Source organism: Camelus bactrianus, chromosome 6 (genome assembly GCF_048773025.1).
Source record: "Camelus bactrianus isolate YW-2024 breed Bactrian camel chromosome 6, ASM4877302v1, whole genome shotgun sequence".
NCBI lineage: Eukaryota > Metazoa > Chordata > Mammalia > Artiodactyla > Camelidae > Camelus > Camelus bactrianus.
This window is the reverse complement of record NC_133544.1, coordinates 87,401,503-87,421,669: the sequence shown is the minus strand read 5'-3', so window position 1 is coordinate 87,421,669 and position 20,167 is coordinate 87,401,503. Positions and strand designations below refer to the sequence as shown.

The 20,167-nt window shown below is 44.7% G+C and overlaps 1 protein-coding gene across 2 annotated transcripts in view; it reads left to right on the top strand.

Annotated features, from left to right (window-relative positions):
* The first annotated feature begins 10,523 nt into the window (after positions 1-10,523).
* Positions 10,524-20,167, top strand: part of ANXA2 (annexin A2) — a 42,196-nt gene continuing 32,552 nt past the window's right edge. The window contains exon 1 of one of the 2 annotated variants that reach the window (XM_010969430.3): positions 10,524-10,618. The gene's annotated coding sequence lies outside the window, so the exon portion shown is untranslated. Of the gene's footprint in view, positions 10,619-10,924; positions 11,023-20,167 lie in introns of those variants that run through there. The other variant, XM_074366222.1, reaches the window with a different exon arrangement.

Sequence of the window (20,167 nt, the reverse complement as noted above, 5' to 3'; positions counted from 1 at the left end):
CTTTGTAAATCCCCATAACTAGATACCTGAGTATGTTATCATAGGTTCACAGTATTAGAAATCTAAATTCCTTTGCAACATTAGAGATACTCAACAGTTGCTTGTTATTTCTATTTTGATAATATTCTAACAGCCTCATTTTAGTTTGAAGTGATGTTTTTCAGGCACAGCTATACATTTGAATAACTTGGGAACTAAAAACATGCTGGAGATCCATGATCCAAAGTCTGAAATAAAACAATAACTTTATTTGGATTTATTCAGTTACAGGAGGGATACGTTCCCCAATTTGAACAAAAATCGAATGCAGAGAAAGGCAGCCAATTGTATTTGATTAAAGTGATCTATTGATCTGCTTGTAAAGGGATCTAATTTTGTTAATCAAAGTACTTCCTTTTAGAAGTCCCACTGGATCTGTTTTAATGAGTAGATAAGACCTGTTTATGTTGAGTAACATCCATGTGCCTATATACATTAATGTGCCTAAATCAGTAGCATTTGCATATTAAGGACTGAGTTTTAAAGCTAAAAGAGAATTTGAAGTTTTTTTAGTCAAAGCCCCTCATATTCCAGATAAGAAACAGAACTGGAGAGCCTGGGTGATTTGTCCAAACACACTCAGTTAGGTTAGGAGCTAGGACCAGGACCTCCCGAGGTCTGTGATGACTAACACAGGACTCTGCAGTAGGACAGAGTCCAGCAAAGGCAGGACTATAGAGATGGAGAACCTGTCATGGGCCCACAGTGGTCGAGGTGCTGGAGCTGCAGAGATGAGCAGGGAACTCCCAGTCTGAGGGTGCAGCCTGACACATGAACAGTCATAGGACCCTGAGATTAAGAGGTACTATGAATAAGACAAAGGTTATATGAAAAAAGAAGTCTAATGTATCTTTCCCATAAACCCCATGCCACAAGGTATCTTACTTACTATATGAATTTGCTTAGCCAACTATTTTTCATATGTGATAGGACCTGTGTAAGCTCTGGCCCCACCTAGGCGGTGTTATCATAGATTATGATCAGAAGAATCAAAATCAAATGACATTTTACTAAATTGAGTGTTTTCTTTGGCAGCACAGGGTGGCTATGATGTCCAGCTTTCTTCTGTAGTGTTTAAGTTGTGTTTTCTTGAATTTATATGAAAAAATACCCTCAAGAAGATTGAAGTTTGCCCCAAAGCCTGGCACAGGGTGTCATTGTCTTAGTGTGTAAGAAGGAAGCCCTCTTTTCACTACTATGTACCTTTTTTCTTTTTTCAACTGTTTAACATTGTAGAAGTAATTTGTATTCATTGTTAGCAAAAATTAAATAATATAAAGTGTATAAAATAAAAGGTGAGCATTCTCCTTTACATACACCCACCTACCTCTTCTTTCCCAAAGCTAACCAATATCAGCTTGGTCTGTAACCTTCCATATATTTACATGTGTGTGTATATATCTCTATACACCTATACTATGTGTAAATATATAAACGTACACACATAAATATTAATATAAATACTAGAATCAGATTAGTCATATTAGTCTAATTGACTTTTTTTTTTTACTCAGGAATCATAGGGCCTTCAAAAAAGTTTAAAAATAGTCAAAACAATCAAAGTCAGAACACTCAAAATGTATCTAGGAGACATTTTAATAAAGATGAAAACATTCAAAGTGTAGCTATTTTTGCATACGTTTTCATGCTCACTAAACATTTACTTTTATGAAAAATACTGTCCTATTTTGAGCAAACTCATGGATAAGAGTTATATTTTTTTATTACAGAATTAGGATTTTTCCATTGATAGCAGACACTTAGCATCTAAGTATTTGTGCATACTTTGTGCAGCACTTTGTGGAAACTGCTGCTTGAAGAAACAATAGAGGCTGGTAGAGTTGGAAATATTTATCCTCTGACTTGCCAGACCATAAAAATGCAGTAAAATGTGCTGAAGTAAGAAGGAAGATGCTAATATGATAGCTCAGAAAGTATCCTAATATCTCAGCAAGTTAACATAAGAGTGATCATGATGGGGTGGATATTTGTAGCCAAGTCCATTTTCATAATGTTTTCCACGTCAGTACTGTAACTTAGCATGCCAACAATGCACAGCTCTACACACACGTTCTGTTTTCTCTTCTGTTTCACACTGTATTTTTGAAAACTGTCCGTGTTGATCTACTCCAGCCTGTCGATAGTACAGATATTTCATAATTTTAACTTAGCCTCACTGATAAGCACTTAGAGTATATCAGCTTAAAACACTGCAAGTTAAATCCTTATGTACATATTGTTGTGGTCATACATGACACCCTTTTCGGGGTAGCTTTCTAGAAACAAAATCACTGAATCAAATGGCAGGGACACTTTAAATATTAACAGATACTGCTAAATTGCCTTCCCACTAATAACATATGAGAATCCCCATTTTAGTGATTTCCAACCACGCTGAACTATCAGCCTTTAGCTTTTGCCAAGGAAGTTGAAGGATGAATAAGGGCAAGATGATGCTTATAGAGGGAAATCCAATAGTAACAGGTACTGGGTGAGACAATGCCAGCACAAGGTGACAGCCAGACGCCTGTCCTCAGGAGCTCCTGCCTAGTCTCAGAGACCAACAAATCAAAACAAAACAAAAAACAATGCAAATTGCCAACTGAGAATGCAGAGGACATAAATGCCAGGAGAAACAGATTAGAGCTGAATCTGCCTGAAGAGCTTGGGAAAGGCTTTCCTTCACAAAAAAATATTTGCTCTGAGGCTTGAAGGATGAGGAGCAGCTCACCATTGAGGAAGGTGGGACAGGGCGTTCCAGGCAGGGAAACAGCGTGGAGGAAGACATGGAGGTGTGAGTATGATCAGCGAGGGTGCAAGGTGGGCGTGAGAGATGTGGGAAATGGGCTGTCGGGTAGGTCGGACCCTACCCAGAAGGGTTTCCAGAGATGGGCAGTATAATCAGAACTATTTTCTTAGAAGAATATTCTGGATCCCTTGTAGAGAATGAATTGAGACCAGAAGTATACTTTACTTGTTACAGCTGGGAAAGAGGCTGGAGCCACTGCAGACGTTTCCCTGAAAATGTCTCAAAACAAAACAGAAGGTTGTGGTCTCTCCGCACTGAGGGTGCTCTGTGTCATTTGGGTCATGATACCTCAATTCAACAAGAGTTTATTGAAACCTTACTGTGAGTTCAGCAGGGCCAGATGCTGAAAGGACTCCAAAGGGCAGTGAAATCGCCAGTTTTTTTCAACACCTACAATACGCCAGGCACTTTTTATACTTTCTCTAATCTTTACAATAGTCTTCCAGGTTCACAAATGAGTAAACAGTTTTCAAAGATTTCACCTGGCCAGGAAGAAGCGGAGTCAGAACAAGACTCTGGGACTGGTTCACTCCAAGCCCACACTGCTCACTGACTCATACTCTGATTCTCCTCCTTCCCTCCCTCCCTCTCTTCCATCTTCCCTCCTCGTTTAATTTTTATCTTCAGCCAAGTTATATGCATGACTAGTTCTAAAAGCCACGTAGATAAAATTTCTGTATAATTCTGTATAAGTTGAAGTTAAGCTTATTCATTAGTATCAGAGACTGGATGTAAGCAATTTAAATAAGTTAGAAATTTATTTTTTCTTTCATGTAAAAGAAGTCTGGATGAAAGCAGTCCAGGACTGAATTGACAGTTTCACATTCATCAGGAAAACGGTCTCCTCCTTACTTTTTGCCCTGTGCTTTTGTTTTCATCCTCAATTTTTTGTCTTCCATCCTTCGTGTCTAGTTCCAATCTTCCAGTTTTCCTCAGGGTCCACTTTAGCTGAGGAAGTTCCAGACGTCACATCAAGTGTTAGGCAAAGGAAGGAGAAGAAAAAAGGAGGGTCAGAGCAAAAACAAAGAAACAAAAAACCCAAACTAGAACTAACAAAAACAACAACAAAAAAACCCCGTGTCAACTGTTTTCTTTTTAAGGAGATTTTTCTGAAATCCTGCCTCATAAATTTCATTGGCTGCTTCTTGGCCAGAACTTAATTAAATGGACACATCCAATTCCAAAAGAAGCTAAAAACTGCAGTCTTAAAAAGCTGAGTACACTGTTGCCCACTTTAAAGAAAAAAGTGTTGTTGCTAAGGAGAAAAAGCAGAATGTACATTGAGTTGGGAATTTGTAACTTCTGTGATAGCGCGTGCGCGCGCCCACACACACACACACTCCCAGATAGCAATTACCTCGATCCACAATACCCACAATGTCTGCTCCCCAAAGCCAGACATTTTCAACACTTGTAGCTATTTCTCGTGGAGATTCACCAATATATTTCTAAATAACAAGCCAGTGTCTCTTACTTTTTCAGTTTTAAATAGTACCTGTCGTGGACTAATGAAAAATGAGGAGTCTTGTACTCATATACATATACACACATAATCTCAAAATGGTTACATTATTGTTCTCTAATATTCTTTACAGAATTATGGCTATAGAAACATAACCTGAGCCATGTAATGCACTATGTTTACATTTCCTTCTCATGGCAACTGTTTTAGCTACATATTGGTGCATAACTAACCACCTCCAAATTTAGTTTCTTAAAACAGTGAGAATTTGTTTTGTGCACTAGTTTGCAGTTTGAACAGAGTTGTGTGGGGAAGGCTTGTCTCTGCTCCACTCAACCTCACCTGGGATGGCTCACCTGATGGCTGGATGATCCACTTTCAAGACAGCTGACAGCCAGGACCACGCTGACATCCCTGTGGGCTGAGGACCTTGGGACCTCTCCATGGGCTGCCTGAGCTTCCTCGTGGTATGATGGCTGGATTCCGAGGCAAGTGTCCCAGGTAAACAAGGTAGAAATGCATTTGTGCATTTAGCCTTAGACGCCACACGGCATGACTTACGCTGTGTTCTGTTGGTCAGACAATTTACAACAGGACGTGAGATTCAAGGGGAGCGGGCATACACTCCTCCTCTTGATGGGGAAGTGGCAACATTCTAGAAGAGAACCTGGATTGGGAAATACTATCATCACCTCTGGAGAATATATGTTGTGTCTTGGTCCATTTGGGCTGCTACAACAAACTGCCACAGGTTGTGTGGCTTATATACAACAGAAATTTATTTCTCATGGTTCTGGAGACTGGTAAGCAAGTCCAAGATTGAGTGGGTGAAGATACCCACATCCTGGCTCATAGACAGCCATCTTCTCACTGTAACTGCACGTTGGGGAGGGCAGCAGAGCTCTTCAGGGCCCCTCAGCAAAGTGCTAATCCCATATGAGGGGTTCTGCCCTCATGACCTGATCACCACCCAGAGTCCCCCACCTCTAAATACCCTCACATGGAGGATTCGGTTTCAGGACATGAATTTGAGGGGATATAAACATTGTGTTGCTAGCACGCTGCAATAATGTTTTGTGTTCCTGGAGCATTTCACTTGATAGTTTTTCTTGCCGCTGTCACTAATTCATTCCCAAGCTCTCCAGTGAAGCTATCATTTCCTCCTCGGGACCTTCGCACACACCGGGTGACTGCTTCTGCCCACCCTTTGGGAGGCGCCCGTGCGGGAGCCTTCGCCACTCCTCTCCAGTCTAGACGGGTCGCTCTGTAAACTGGCTGCACAGCTATCGTTCCACCTTCTCTCTTCCCCATTGCATTGAATCCCTCGTGTTCTGTATCCAGTGCTTCCTATGTTTGCTTTATTCTCTCATTTTGGTGAAATACATCATTTAGAAGTCTCCTGAGACAGGTTATGTAGTGGGATGAATTGTGGCCCCCAAAACATGTGTCTGTATCCTAAGCCTCAGGACCTGTGAGTATTTCCTTACTTGGAAAAGGGGTCTTTGCAGGTGTAATTAAGTCACAGATCTCAAAATGAGATTATCCTTGACGATCCAGGTTTGTCCTAAATCCAACGACAAGTGTTCTTCTGAAAGACAGAAGAATAGAAGACACAGAAAGAAAGAGGAGAGACTTGTGAAGATGAAGGCAGAGTTTGGAGACATGCAGCTGCAAGGAATGTGCACAGCCACCAGAAGCTGGGAGAGACAGGGAAGGAGTCTCCCGTAGATTCTCTAGAGGGAGTGTGGCCCTGCTGAAACCTTCATTTCACACTTCTGGCCTCCAGAACCGCAAGGAATGCATTTCTGTTGTTTTAAGCCACCAGGCTTGTGGTGATTTGTTACGGCAGCCCTGGGAAACAGACACAGAGCCCATGGGCATAAACAGAATTTTTGAAACATGTTAATTATGTGTACAGTCCCGATTTATAGTTTGGCTGGGTATGGAATTCTAGTTGCAAAAAATGATTTTTTATATTTCTCTTTCCTGATACATTTATAAGTTGACATTCTTCCCTAGTTACCAGCTTTTCCTGTCCCATCTTTGTTGTGTGTGCGTGTGTTTTACTAACAGACTATTCAGTGTGTCTCATCACTTCCTATCATTATTCAATATCATGCTCAAATTATCCCCAATATTAACCAGTGAGAGCCCCTTCCAGTTGGCTTTTGTGTCTTTTTGATATGTTCCCATCAGTAATTTAGCACAAAGCTCACCATGAGTTTTCTCTGTCCCACCTCTGGAACCAGCCAATTCTCCAAGAATAGGTTCATTGATTGGGAAATAATATTTAGAAAGTAAGATCTGAGTCTTGAGTATAATGCCATTCTTCTTTCTTACCTTTCTTCTGTAAGTTGTTTTTTTTTAAATCTCTCTGGAATTGTTCAGCAACTTCTCCCTGACCCCACCCAGTGTTCTGAAATTCCATGATAACGTGCCCTGGGTTTGATTTTCCACTTATTGTGACTTTTTCAATCTAAAAACTCATGGCCTTCAGGTCTTGAAAGTTGTCTTCAGTTATTTATCCATGATATCTCCCCCTCCATTTTGCCTGTTTTCCTTTCTAGATCTCCTATTATTTGGAAGTTGGGTTTTCCAGATAGATCTTTTCCCTCTTCTGGCCACATCTTCAGATATGACATAATTATACACTGATTGCATATAACAAGGCTCAATGTAATAGCAGCTTTATGGTTAGTGAGAGTGTAAAGCATATACTGTAGAGGACTTAGAGACACTGAAGCAGTGGTGGTATGTGAGAGATATAGGGTGATAGTAAAAGCAGTGAATTGAAAGACAGACAAATATGTTCTAACCTTAGTTCTGCCACTCACGAGTTTAAGAATTGTGATAGATTGTCTGCAAAGGTGGTTGACAACAGTTCCTTCCACCCATGTAAACATACGTCACTCCCTTTATGAAGAGGTGGAAGCTCTGTCCCCTTCCCTTGAACCTGGGTTGTGTGAGTTGCTTTGATCAACTGAACACAATGGAAGTGAGACAGTTCCAGTTCTGGGCCTGGCAGCTTCCACTTTCGCTGTGGAAAACCAGTGATTACCCTGCTGGAGGGAGCCCTTGTAGATTTTCTGACCTCATTTGGGTCTTCCTAGACAATGCCTCATAGACCAGAGATGAGCTGACCCCAGGAGCTCTGCCCTTTGTAGAATCATGAGCAAATACATGGTGGTGGTGGTTTTAAGCCTCTAAGATTTGGAAGTGGTCTATTTCCTTGTAATAGTTAACTGAAGCAGAAATTAGTACCTGCACATGGAGCGTTGCTGTAGCAAAAACCTAAAATATGTGATATTGACTTCCCTGTGATAGTAACCAGAGAGAAGACTGTTAGCAGAGGTTGGAAAAGTGGTAAGGAAAATTGCTATGGAAGGTTGGAGGAAAGGCAACCTAGGTTATTATGTATTGGCAGAATGCCTGTGGTCACATGAATGATAGAAAATGTGCCTAATGAACTGGTGGATCTAACCAAGGAGATTTCCAGCCAGAATGCTGAAAATGCCAGTGGTCTTCTTTTAGCTGTTTTTGATAAAATACAAGAAGGAAAAAGGCACTAAGTAAAGATCTGTTTGTTTTTCAAGCAGAATTTTAGCCAGTGAAAGATTTGCAGGGTAAGAAATGGCCTCAGGATAAAGATCAAATCAAAACCTTTTATTTTTAAGATTCCAGAAAGATTTAATGTGGTACCTTGAAGACCATCTCAGGGTTTCTGAGAATCTTAATTGTTCTAGCCTGACAAGCTCAAAGTAGAGAGAGAGGTCTGTGTTTAGAAAGAATAATCAGTGGGAATTTTGGAGCATGGAGTTAAGCCTCTTTAAGATTTACAGAAATTCCACCATGTTTTTGAGGAAATTGCATTGGATGTGAATTTTGGAGCATGCAATGAACCTCAATAAGACTTATAGAAAATCCACAGTATTTTAAAGACAATTGTATTAATGAAAGAACTGACAGGTTGGACACAAACAGTTCAAAGCGGAAAGAAGTTTCTGGACCTTCGAGTTTCTCTTGGCAGAAAGCAGACTGAGAGAGCTTCTCAGCTACACATATGGACCATTCTTAAGGAAAAGGAAAAACATCTCAGAGTGGTATCAAGAGGCCAGAAGGCAAAGCCTGGATGGATTAAAGCAGGGATCGGCAAACTGCAGCCCATTAAGCCAGCCCAGCTTGTTTTTGGATAACCCACAAGCTAAGAGGCCTGGCAGCTTCAGCTTCTGCTTCTTGGGAGCCAGCTGCCATTACTCTCCTGGTGTAGAGAGGAGGACCTGGTGGATGAGAGACCCAGCCTGCTCTCAGCCATTCTGGCAACCCCAGCTCAGGCACCAGACAAATGAGTGAAGCTACTTTCCATCAACCCGAGTTGAGCTGCCCCACCGAACATCATGTAGAACAGACCCAAGCTGTCCCCACGGAGTCCTGTCCAATTGCAAACTCATGAGCAAATAAGTGGGTTTTTTTTTTACATTTTCACCACTAAGTTTTGGTGGCAAATTGTTAAAATGCAGCAAGCAACTTGAGTGCATTATTTAATCTCTGGACTGGGTAGACTTTATTTGGACTCCAGTTTCTTCATCTATAAAAATCAAGGACTGGACAAGTTAGTTTCTTAAGGCCTGTCTCCACTCTAACGTTCTATTACTGGGTGAATAAATCTCTTATTCTGTAATTTTTTAATGAGTGCCTATCACTGCTAGCTAGGCACTATTAGCCCTGTTGAGGTGCAGCAGATAAAGGGTGAACAAAATGAAGTCGAGGCTTTAGAGGACATTACACACAACAGCAGACATGATCTGAGATCTGTTGTAGTAAAATGTTCTTACAGCCATGGGGGGAAAAGAAAGTCTTTGCACTCAGAGATTCAAAAGTTCTTTTATACTGGCAGAATGGGCCCCACATTCCTCAGAAATAGCAAACCATGACTTCTAATAGCTTCCTTTTTATGATAACACCAGTGTGAAGTTCTGTAGCACCAAGTAAACTCTGGCTGTTGAACAGATCTGTATGTTTGGATTTGCTGGATGCCCAAGATAAGCAGAAGCATTCTTTTGGATAGTTGGGATGGCTGTTAGGTATTCTTCACGATTTGAATTAAACCTTCTCTTCTGCAGAGGGCCTGTCACAGCACAACTAGAAGTCATTGGCTGGGCAACCAGCCCTGAGACGAGAAGGGAGGCAGAGTCCTGTCCGCCGTCACTGTGAGCCCGCGTTCTCCTTCTGTTCCAAAACGTTCAGGGAGTAGGCAGAAAAACATGACTTCTGGCTCTAAAGCTTTCAGCCTAAATTGAAGAGCTATAAATGTAAACCAGGCATTGTATCAACAGAGTTGCTTTATTTTCTGTTTGTCCTTCCCACAGTACCTATCTTATTTCATTCCAGAGTGAGAGAAATGGTAACAGTAAACTCTGGGCCGAGTGCCCAGAGACCCCATTTGTGGCCTGGACTTGACTGTGACCTTGGCAACGATGTCTTGGCCTTGTTGTTTCCCGATTCCCAGGAGTGAAGGGACGCTGAGCTGTAAAGTAAAGGTGTACATTAAGATGTACGGGAGATTAAAACACAAGCATCAAGACCAGGAGAAAGAGGTACGCGAAGGAATTCAAAGGCGCAGAGAGAGAGGTCTTCGGGATTCTTAGCATAACTTTCCGGCTAGTTGGAGGTTTCAGTACAGTATTTGCGCAGTCACACACAAGCATGTTTGCCTGCATGCTGCCACTGGGGTGCATGGAAGCAGAGCATGGAAGAAAAGGGACAAACGGAGCAAAACCAAGCCAGGGAGCGGGCTCATATGCTGAGAAACAAAAGGCAGTTCGTTTCGGGAAGAAGGAGGGGAGGGTACTTCTTTGTTGGAACTCGAGGTTCAAAACCACCGGCCCCACCCAGCCCGGGACAGCCAGCAACGGGGACTCGCAGGGCTGCCCGAGGCGCGGGAGGCCGAGCGGGTCTGGGAGGGCGTGGACAGAGGCCGAGCAGGCGCGCTCGGGAAAAGGGCGCCCCCGGGACTGGAGTGGGTGGGACCTTGACTCCTGGCTTCGGCCTCCCACCCCCCAACCCGACTCCAATCTTGGCTCGGCGCCTCCCAGTGTACTCTGAGGCCGGGGCGGGCCGGTCCTTTGCAAGCCAGGACCCAGCCCATAGCTCTCCCCGCGCTCCACCCGGGAGCTGCGGGTCACAGGTTAAGCTAATATGTTCGCAGACGGCACCGGGGAGCTGATACCAACGGCCCAGCTCCGGGGAATCACGATTTATATTTCTTGGAACAGTTCTTCCTTCCATTGCATTGACGCCTTGAAAAAAAGGTGACTTAGCCAAGCTCAGAGGCGACTCAGGTCTTGCTAATTGATTAACATGAGCGAGGACTGAGACCTCGACGTGGCGCTCGACAAGTAAAAAGAGGGAGGAAGAAAGGAGGCCGGCAATGGGCCTCGAGGAAGCCTCGGCGGTGCTTTGCCGGAGGGCAGGGCCGTGGGCGCGGGGACCGTTTCAGGGCGAGGCGGCCCCTGCGGGCGGGCGGCCGGGCCCGGGAGGGTGAGTCACCCCGACTCCGGGTGCGAGTCGGCTGGGGCAAAGGAAGGCGGGGCGGGGCGGGGCGGGGCGGGCCTCGCCTGCACCGCGAGGTTGTGGCGGCTATAAAAGCCCCACCCAGGCGAGCGGACTCCGCTCTGCATCTGGGGATACTCGCAGTGCGCGGCGTCCGGCCCAGGTAAGCGGGGCGCCCCGCCCGCCCGCTATGCCCCCGGGGCCGCCGCGCTAGTGGGGCGCGGAGAGGCGGGGAAGCAGACGGCCTTGCAGAGAGAAGCCCGGGCGGCGGAAACTCGGGAAGCCGTCCGGGGTGGGGGCTAGAGGGACGGTCCCCACTGAGGGCTCCGCAGGGAGAGGGCGCAGTGGCCGGGGTGGGTGGGTCTGGACAGGAGTGACTCTGCGGGGGCCAGGTGGGCCTGAGCCTAGGGGTGTGCAAGGCAGGGGGGGGTGCAGGGCAGAGGGAGGGGGTCGGGCAACCCCCCGAAGTGCTCGCAGGAAGCCGGGTGAGGCAGCACCGGGGAGGGGGGCGGAGGGAGGCCCTGCATTCCATACGTACCCGGGGCGGCGGGGGGCAGGGTGTGGCCGCCCCGCGAGTCCCCTGTACCCTGTAGACTAGACTTGGCGGCGCTTCCCGCTACGTTTAACACGAGCGTTACGGCCATCTAGAAAGTAATCCCCGTCCGTTCCAAGTTACTTTTCTTTGAAACAAACGGGCATTTGTGAGGCTTGTGCCGACCAGCAGGAGGGAATCAGTGGGGAGAGGGTGGGGGGGGGTTGCCATAACCCCCTACCCCAATAAAACAACAAAACGAAAAAAACCTCAGCTCATTTTCCTTTGTCTAGATTATCTTGTAGGAGGGTAACTTCTGATTTCTGTGTCTGGAGAGTTTCCCACTTGGCCACTTTTGCATCAGGAAGGAAGTGTCCCCCATGGTTCTGTGGGGAGGGTTGTCACTGACTAACTCGCGCTAATGCGACAGTGAGTCAGGGACCGAGGGCACAGAAAAGGGCGTGGCCCCCCAGGCCGCTCCCTGTAGCTCTGTGAGGTGGGTTCCAGCGCCTGGTGTGGAAGGCTGGATTCCTTCAGCTCCCAGTTGAGAAGGTAGGAAGTGAAAATCAACTTACTTTTCTATAAAAGCGGTTTAAGGATGCTCATTCTTACCTTCCCCAATAAGGTTATTACCGAAGATTCAAAAAAAAAAGTTCATTCAAAAATAAATATGTAAAGCACACTGAGACCATTAAGTGCCACACCAATACAGAGTGTCATTGTTTTTGTGTTAAGATTTGCCATTTGAAAGCTATTTAATGGTATTCTCACTCTACGTGTAAAAGAGCTGTAATCTCTTGGGTACCCACTGAGTCTTTACCAAGAACCATAAAGTCCTGGAGTCCGAGGGTCTGGACACCTGCGATCAGACTGACTCTACTTATGGATTCTGTCCAAAAGTGTGTGCTACTGTACCTATCCAGAACTTGATGATTTGAAATGCAGAATGCACTTTCCCACTGAAACAATGTTATGGAAGATGCTTAAGTTCCCAGGCTAGCCCAGAAACCCCTACCTAACGTGCACTGTATCAAAGTACTGATAGCACATGCCTAATTTGGGGAGGGGGGGAAGGGAGGATTGGAGCAGGGTGAGGGAGGATATGTGGGTAAGAAGAATAAATTACTGAAATATTTTATTGGAACTTTTTCTTAGTTTCTTAAAGAGTTTGGCCTGATTAAATTATTTTAATTGGAAATTTTTATCTTTGTCGCCCTTTCCACTTCTCTGTCTTCCTCCTGCCTCCTTGGAGACCCTCTTCCCTGACTTATTACAACAGCTGGTCTGTGCTTATCCAGTTCAGCTGTGTTTCCCCCCTCCTTTCCATTGTCAGTATACTTAGACCTGGCTGGAGGCTAGCAGATTCAATCAGTAGTTATTAATATTCAATATTAGGAATGGTTGGTGGTCCTGAAATCCTCAGCACCCCAGAGGAGCTGGGTTGTTTAAAAAAATAACAGAACTTTTTAAACCTAAACATATTTAATTTATAGTATTTGAAGCTATGGAATCAAGGACCCCCATGATATTCGGGCAACACGAAGGAAGACAAGGCCAGGTTCATTGTCCTCAGTGGTCAGGGGCGTTAAAGCCCATCCCAGCTTAACGCTGTTCTCCCTTCTAACTTCATCTAAGGTCTAAAAGCTTCAGTCGAGGCTTTGTCCAGAAGTGTCCATTGCATGGGCAGTGGAAGGGTGTGACCATCAGTGTACATTTTATTAGTTGGAGGATGATGATAAGGGAACCGACCTGGATTTAGTGATATCCTGCAGTGCCAAGTGGCCTGCCTGTAGTAAATGCCCAGGAAATACTGCTGACTCACCGGCTTCCATCAGGAGCTTGGTCTTGGACTGGCGTCTCAATATTTAACATCCTTTGTCTCTGAGCCTTTAGACTGCTCTATCGATTGACCTGCCGGCAGTCGTGGCCATTAGTTTCCTGACGAATTTCTAATTTAAGTAGTTTTCCTGGCAAGGTAGATATCCTGCCATAATTGCTATTGATTTTGGGGGCTGTGGGATCTTCCTGCACCGTTAGGCCTTGAGTCTGGCCTTTGTTCTTGGTCTTCGTGCAGGGCTGCGGGCCTGCCGAGGTGTTTCTCACTAAAGGAGGGTGGGTGTGTCACAAAGAGAAGTCCCAGGGCTCCTGGGCTTCTTGAAACATTCTTTCCACAATGTTTATTACACACCTGCTGTGTTCTGCTCACAGGCATAAGCACTGGGGAATACAGTAGTGAACAAAACAGACCAAAAATCTCTGCTCTTTAGACTTTAAATCCAGTGGGGAGAAAAATAAAATAGACAAATGAGTGAGCTGTGCAGGCAGTAATTGGATTTTGAACTGTACATTTTCTGAAATTAATATTAGTTTCCAAACTTGGTTGGGGCTCAATGCCCCTTGAATCCAGCTGTTCTGCAGATGTGAGCATCAGATTTAACCTAATTTAGGGAAGGTGCTGTTTAAAGTTATCTTGTGACTTAACCTGCCTTCCAGTTTTGATTCCGAAAATAGAAATGGAATGCTTTTTTGTTTTTTTCAAAGGGGAAAGTGATATTTTAATTCAAATAATGCTCCTCTTTTTTTGCCTTTGGGAATCCACCTCCCTCATTTTCCGTGGCGCCACACCCTATTCTAGTTGTAGGCTACATCAGAGGAAATTCCAGTCTTTAAAAAAAATTTTTTCCGCCCATTCACTGTCGGGTATATTTTTCCTTCTCCAGTTGCCAGACGCAGTCCCCATGCATTTGGTTGGGGAGCAGGTCAGCAGTAGGGGTCAGGAGATGCCCAGGCTTGTTCTGCGTGAATCAACTGAGATTACCTTCAAATTTCTCTTCTGGGGTACACCCTGAAGCTTTTAAACCATCTGAGCTCAATCATGTCCTGGAGAAGTCAGTAGCGTCCATGTGGTCTGAGTTAGGCTCCTAGGCTTGGTGTGGAAAGTTCTGACTCAGGGAGTGGCTGTCCCATGGAATCCTTGCCCTTTGTCTCTCTGCCACACCCGACGTTTCTTGCCTTAAGGAGACGTAGGTTACATTTCCACACTGTCCTGTGGACAGAGCCGGGACCCGAGGGGCCCTGACAGCACACAGGTGGGATATTGGCCTGTGGGATGGGGATGGGATCCTGATGAGAAAGACGCTGCCCTCCTGAAATGGTCTGCCAGGCTTTACAAAGATTTGAACAGAGGCTGGGGATTTCAGCCTCCTAGCCCTGAATGCATGGAGGTAGAATTACATTTGAGATGTTCAGTCCGAGGGAGAGGAGGAAAATTGAAGAAGCAGAGTGTCTTGGGAAAAAAGACATAATGTGGGAAGACTCAGTGTGTGTAAACCATCCAAAAATGTGAGCGAGTGCCTACGGTGTGCTAGGCACCGTGCTCAGACCTAGGAGGAAATAGGAATGAGTAAGAGAAAACCTGTGGGTGGATAGGATGGTAGACCGTGGTTAGACACTCCACTCTGATATTTCACAGACACACCGAGACAGGAGCACAGAGTGGGGAGAGGTACAGGAGAAAGGTAACAGTATTTTTTATATCTCCATGTCTCATGAGGATGCCAGCTGATGCAGACTGAGCCTTCCCAGCAAAGGGAAGTTGGAGAGCCCGGGCCTGGAGGTAGCCAGACAGTGCTGAGCGTGTTTGGAGAATGACGGCCCACTCTGACTTTGGTGCTTGGTGTGCATGCGTGTGTGTGTTTGCACATGCTTTATTTATGGAAAAGTTAAGTGTGGGAGATCTTGAATGCTGAGTTTAGACTTTTTTCTGGAACCAGCAAGGCCCCATCGGAACTGGCGTATGTGGGCCATGAAACACCGAAATTGAGTTGTAGTTGTGAAGACCTTGATTTCCCAACCCTGAATGTGCTTTGTGCCAAGTGACATCATTCCTCCTGCTTGTCTCTTTCCGCCCACTCCGACCCCTTGTCAGGAGATTGATGGAGAGGCTCTTGAGAGCAAGGGGCTGCAGTGTGCCTGGAGGTAGCAAACAAATATTGATTTAGATCAGGCAGTAAGAGGGACAGGCCAGAGCAAGTGCCACTGTGTCCCTCTTGCTCGGTTGCTCAAGGCCACCGGGCAGGATTCCAGGATTTCTGGGGAATGACTTGCCCCTGTGACTCAGGCATTAATCAAGACCACAAAACCAAGGAGAAAAGTGTATGCTTTCAGGAAGGTTCTGTTAAGCAAAAATGCTTTGGGGGGAGGGGTGGAGAGTGGAGTACAGTGGGAACTTCACCCATACCCCCCACTCAAGCATTTTTTTTTCCCCCTTTTGGTTTAAAATTCCAGTCTAGTCCTGTAGACCCAGGACTGCACAGTCAGGGCTTGGCGGGGAATCCCATCCCTCCACCCCCACACCACCACCACTTTCTTGCTTTAAAAATCCTCATTTGTATCATCCAGTCCCTGATTGATTCATCATGGTTGCTAAGGATGTGTTTTGTGGTTACACATCAACACTCCACGTTTAAACTAAAGTGGGTGTGTCCACCAAAATGCTGGGTTAGTATCAGATTCTGCCAGGCACACGAGCCCTGTTGCAACGTGTTTTTGTTTGTGCGAATTAGTATTTGGGCTTTCTGGAGCTGGTTCTTAATTCATTTCAGTAGAACTTGGTTTTGTTATTTGAAGTGTTGACTTCTAGGTTTCCTTTGTTTCAAACTGTTTGCAAACTTTGCTTTATTACTTTTGTTATTGGGGGAAGAAGCTAAAGCTGTTTCGCTTGTACTATGTTTGTTGTATCTCTGTGTTGGAAGTGAAACAGTGAAGTTCAATAAAATCTGTTGGGTTTAGGGGGAAAAAAGGACAAACCCTTAAATTATCTTTAAGATAGTCCTTATGTTAAATGTAAGTTGCTCATTTTTCCAGCAGCTGCACAGATTTCATTAGTGTCTAGCTTTGCACCCTAAGAGTTTTCCCAGTCAGGCAATTAACAGTCTCATTTATTAATATTTTCAAAAATCGGAGGAAACTGTTCTGTTCCCTTCGCTAGGGTGGAGCCGAGAGCATGTTCCCATCCCAGTGGTGAGCTATTTCAAACCGGTTCGAAGTGGGTGTGGCTCTTTCTGTAGGTCTCTGTCTACCTCTCTAGCTGTTTTCTGTAAATGAAAACCTTCCCTGGTAAAGACGAGTTTAACGATCTTGTCTAGTGACCCAGCCCTTCTCTGGGAATGGAAGGTGTTGGTGTGTGGAGGTACTCATCAACAGACTGCTTTTGCTGATTTTTTTCTTTTTTCTTTGCAAGTTGAAACCAGTTGGAGTTCTGGGTGAGGCTGCCATGTTGGAAGGAGTGACACCATTTTCATACTCTGGAGAAGTCTGCCAGAACGGGAGTGGTGGCTCTGCTTTGAATGCTCTTATGAATTTTACATACGGGATGAGGACTCAGCGGGGGTGGAATTGTCTGATGTAGTGAAGAAACCAGGGCATTGGATGTAGCGAAGAAATGAGGGCTGTCTGTTACTTCTGAGGTGAAAATGTGTTAGCCATCAAGCTCGCCTGAAGTAGGAAATATGTATGTGGGTACGGGAGACACTTGCATGGGGTAACAGCAGGCTTCATGGATGTTGTTTTTCGGTTATTGTGACATTTTTGCTTTTTCTGCAGGATGATTATAAATAATGTAAATGTTATTTATGCAAAAGAGCAGCTCACTGTTTCTGAGAGTTTATTTAGTACCTAGGGTGTGCAGAGGCACTCTTAAATCTGTGGGGGAACTGGGACTCTCTGGGGCAGATGAGGTAGAACAGGCTCCCTGCTTCGTTGAATTGTACTACGTATTTGCCGTTAGAACACATAGTGAGTGGCAGGAACTCAGTACACTTTGGCTCAGTGGATACTAGTGATACCAGAAAGCGTTTCTGGCACTGAAAGGTGGGAGGGAGCGCTGTGGATTGGGGGCTGCAGCCACCCTATTAGAGCAGATGCCAAGTAGCGGTGACTTGAGGACGGGCAGGGTCTGTAACTAGAAGAGACGAGGGTAAGGAGGTGGGGCAGGAAACGCGAATCCAGGTGCGGAGCCCTGAAGCCGGACAGTGTGTTTGGGGAAGAACAAGTAACAGTTTGGCTCAAGTCCACTGTTGCTGGGGAGGGGAGAGAGGGCTGGACGGAGCTGGAGTAAAAGATCACCACTGAACTCTCAGGAGGGACTGTGAACTGTTATGACGATAAAACAGAGGAATTTAGTTGCTAGTGGCCTGTAGGACTGATCCGATGCTAGAGCAGCACAACTCTGGTTGATTAAACAGAAAGGAAGATTTCTTGGGCGTTTTAAAATCCTGATTTTCTGACTGCTCAGTGTGTTGTGGCTGAGGGAGAAGAATGAACACGAATCAGATGGTCTTTGATTGTCCAGGACTGAGGGTGCCATCTGGGACGTGGGTGGGCAGCTGTCTCCCAAGCCAGGGCTCCGAGCTGGAAAGGCAGCTTGAAAGAGCTACGTGGCAGAAACTCACTGCGCTGCTGTGCTTCAGATTTCCTGAACGCCGGAACCGATGTGAAGAACCTGGTCTACTACAGAAGTGGAATTTAATCCACACAGAAACATCTCTGTTTGACTTCCTGGTCTTCTGTTTGTTGTTTTGTTTTGGTTTATGTTTGTTTTGGCTTTTTTTTTTTAATTGAAGTATAGTCAGTTACAACGTGTCAATTTCTGGTGTACCGCAGAATGTTCCAGTCATGCATATACATACATATGGTCGTTTTCATATTTTTCATTAAGGGTGTTTTGACATTTTTATTTCTTAGCTGTTTACAGGGGGGACTAGAATTACAAGATGACACCAGTTTACACCTCACTGCAGACCTAGTCCAGTTCTGACTGAGCCCCAGGGGTAAGAGTCAAAACCAGGGCTTGAAAAAGAAAAAAAAAAAAACCCAGAAAAAAAACCCCAGGGCTTCTTGGGTGGCCCATGTCCTGGGGAATTTGTCTCCACTTTGGTGACTCAGCAGAAGGATACTGATGAGTCTCTTTGGAATGCTTCTTGCCCCAAGTTGAAGTTGGAGATTTCTTGCTATATCAAGACAGGCTCAAACTATCTGTGTCTTGACAAGAAATCTCAAACTTAGTCTTCAGCTGACCCAGCTACTGTGAAGGCTTGTGGACTAGGATTGGACCACGCCCATCCTGGGATCCTCTAGACCAGCACAGCCCCGTGAAATAAACTGTGAGCTGTATACGCAATTGTAAATTTTCGAATAGCCACATTTGAAAAAAGTTAAAGAAACAGATGAAAATAAATTTTAATAATGTATTTTATTGAATCTGATATAACCAGCATATTATAAATCTAATATATAATCAATATAAAAATTACTCAGAGATTTTACATTCTTCTCATACTAAGTTTTCAAAATCTGGTGCTTATTTTACACTGACAGTGCGTCTTAGTTTGGAATGGACACTTTTCAATGCTTGGTAGCCCCATGTGGCTGGTGGCTAGTGTATTTGGATAGTCTAGTCACAGAGCAAGACTCATAAAAAAATAGAATTTGTATTTTAGGGCAGTTCTAGGTTCATGGAAGAATTGAGAGGAAAGTACAGAGTTCCCATATATTCCCAGCACACAAGCTCCCCAGCTGTTAAGACTGCCCACCAGAGCAATATGTTGGAAGTATCATTCTCCCTCAACGCCTGTAGTTCACATTAGGGTTCACTCTTGGTGGTGTATATTCTATATATTTTTGTTGTTGTTGTTTGTTGGGGGGTAGGTAATTAGGTTTATTTACGTATTTATTTTTAGAGGAGGTACTGGGGACTGAACCTAGGACGTGCATGCTAAGCATGCACCCTACCATTTGAGCTATATTCTCCCCCTGTATGTTCTGTGGATTTTGACAAACTTATAATAACATATATAGACCATTACAGTATCATGGCCCTAAAAATCCTCTGTGCTCTGCTGATTCATCCCTCCCTCCTTCCCCTCTAATCCCTGGCAACCAGTGATCCTTTTCCTGTCTGCATAATTGTGCCTTTTCCAGAAAGTTGTAGAATTGAAACCATACAGACTGGAGCCTTTTCAAACTGGCGTCTTTCACTTGGTAATATACAATGAAGTTTCCTCCATGTCCGTTCATGGCTTGATAGGTCATTTCTTTGTAGTGCTAAATGATATTACACTGTTTGGATATAGTTTATAGAGGAAAACTTTTTACAAATCAGGGTTATATTTTAGCGGTGGGACATATTGGGGTGGGGGGGGTTGCGGTGTCTGAGAGTTGTGGGAGTAGAGGAATGGAATAGCGGTGATTCTCTTTTTGCCGTGCTTAGAAATCTTCTGTAAGCATCAAGAAAGGAGTGGTGTAGGAGAGACAGCTCAGGATGAAAATCTTGCAGAAATATATCGATAACCGTAAATAAAGGCTAATCCTCGTCTCTTCCGTTCCTCTAACTCACCCCACACAGAACCTGGAATCTGCGTAATCCAAAGCCTTCTGCCATATTAGCAAATGTCTATGTTAGATTACTCCCCCCAAGCCAGTTGTGAAAACATTTAGACTAAGCAGACTGTTGGAAGGGAACACAAAGCTGGAATTGCATGCGCACAGTTTCCTTGATCAAAGAATATTCAGAAAAACAAAACAAAAACCAAAGCAGGAGTTGCTGCAGTTCAGACATCATTCCCACTGTTTGAAGATGCAGCTCTGCTCTATTTCCTTTATTTTGGGGATGCTGCTGCTGAATGACCAGTCCTGTCTCAGTTGAGGTAAATTTCATGCCAGTTGAGCACTTTTTATTGGCAGGGGTTGGTGTATCAGTTCCGAGAACTGTGATTGC